Source organism: Oncorhynchus tshawytscha, unplaced genomic scaffold, assembly GCF_018296145.1.
Source record: "Oncorhynchus tshawytscha isolate Ot180627B unplaced genomic scaffold, Otsh_v2.0 Un_contig_3990_pilon_pilon, whole genome shotgun sequence".
Lineage (NCBI taxonomy): Eukaryota > Metazoa > Chordata > Actinopteri > Salmoniformes > Salmonidae > Oncorhynchus > Oncorhynchus tshawytscha.
In genome coordinates, this window is record NW_024603334.1 from 1 (window position 1) to 1,385 (window position 1,385).

A 1,385-nucleotide genomic window follows, 5' to 3' on the forward strand; every position below is an offset into this window, starting at 1 on the left:
TAAACAATGACAAGAAACTGTCATGTAACAATGACAAATCAAATCAAATCAAATCAAATTTTATTTGTCACATACACATGGTTAGCAGATGTTAATGCGAGTGTAGCGAAATGCTTGTGCTTCTAGTTCCGACAATGCAGTAATAACGAGCAAGTAATCTAACTAACAATTCCAAAAAAAAACTACTGTCTTATACACAGTGTAAGGGGGGTAAAGAATATGTACATAAGGATATATGAATGAGTGATGGTACAGAGCAGCATAGGCAAGATACAGTAGATGATATCGAGTACAGTATATACATATGAGATAAGTATGTAAACCAAGTGGCATAGTTAAAGTGGCTAGTGATACATGTATTACATAAGGATGCAGTCGATGATATAGAGTACAGTATCAACGTATGCATATGAGATGAACAATGTAGGGTAAGTAACATTATATAAGGTAGCATTGTTTAAAGTGGCTAGTGATATATTTACATAATTTCCCATCAATTCGATGTCATGATGTCAGATGAAACAGAGGACATTACTTACTTTCAGAGAGCAGCGTATCACACACTCTAACCAACTGAGCTAACCAGCCGCTGGCTACAGAGCACAATTGTTGAGATGCACCGAGCCTCTGCAAGTGCTGGAGCGCAAACTAACAAGTCCACCAACAGCATAGCCTGACAAGACTGGACACTCTTGGTTGCTCCTTGTGGCAATTCCAAACAGCTGGGGAATTTGATCAATTGGTATTGTGTTTGCTTAGCATGCTATAGGTAGTGGGATTGATGCCCGCATTCCCCAAAAACACATTTTTTTGTGGATCCAAGAAAGCTCCAGTTCACACTTCATGCAGCCTTGTCTTACGACAACCTACTGTCATGTAACAATGACAAGCAACTTTCCTGTAACACTGATGTCAAAATGTCAGATGAAAAAGCAAGACATTACTTACTTTCAGAGGAGCAGCGTAGCACACACCATTAGGCCCACAAACAAAGCTGTGGATAGTTTCCTTGAAGCCAGAACATAAAGAAAGAACAAATACAATTGCCGAAACCCGGGATCGAACCAGGGACCTTTACATCTTCAGTCTAATGCTCTCCCAAATGAGCTATTTCGGCAATTCAATCAATATAATTCTGTTTTCAAAAACTGAAGTTCATGGGTTAGATGACTGTCCATACTTGCTTGTATTTAGAATTGCTGCTATCATTTCATTGTAGTTTCAATGGAGTGGTGTATATAAAAAGTACATTGTATTAATATTGCATTTTATCTGCAAATAAAATTGATCGAAGCTCAGAGGGGGAGTGCATGCTATTTTAGTATGAGGTCCTTGGTTCAATCCCAAGGTTCTCCACTGAGTATTTGTGTGCCAAATTCACATTA

At 38.5% G+C, this 1,385-nt stretch overlaps 1 non-coding gene across 1 annotated transcript; it reads right to left on the reverse strand.

The window, feature by feature from the left end:
* Positions 1-1,044: 1,044 nt before the first annotated feature.
* trnaf-gaa lies at positions 1,045-1,117 on the reverse strand. Its single transcript has one exon. It is a non-coding gene; the product is annotated as a tRNA-Phe (tRNA).
* Between the last annotated feature and the right edge of the window lie 268 nt (positions 1,118-1,385).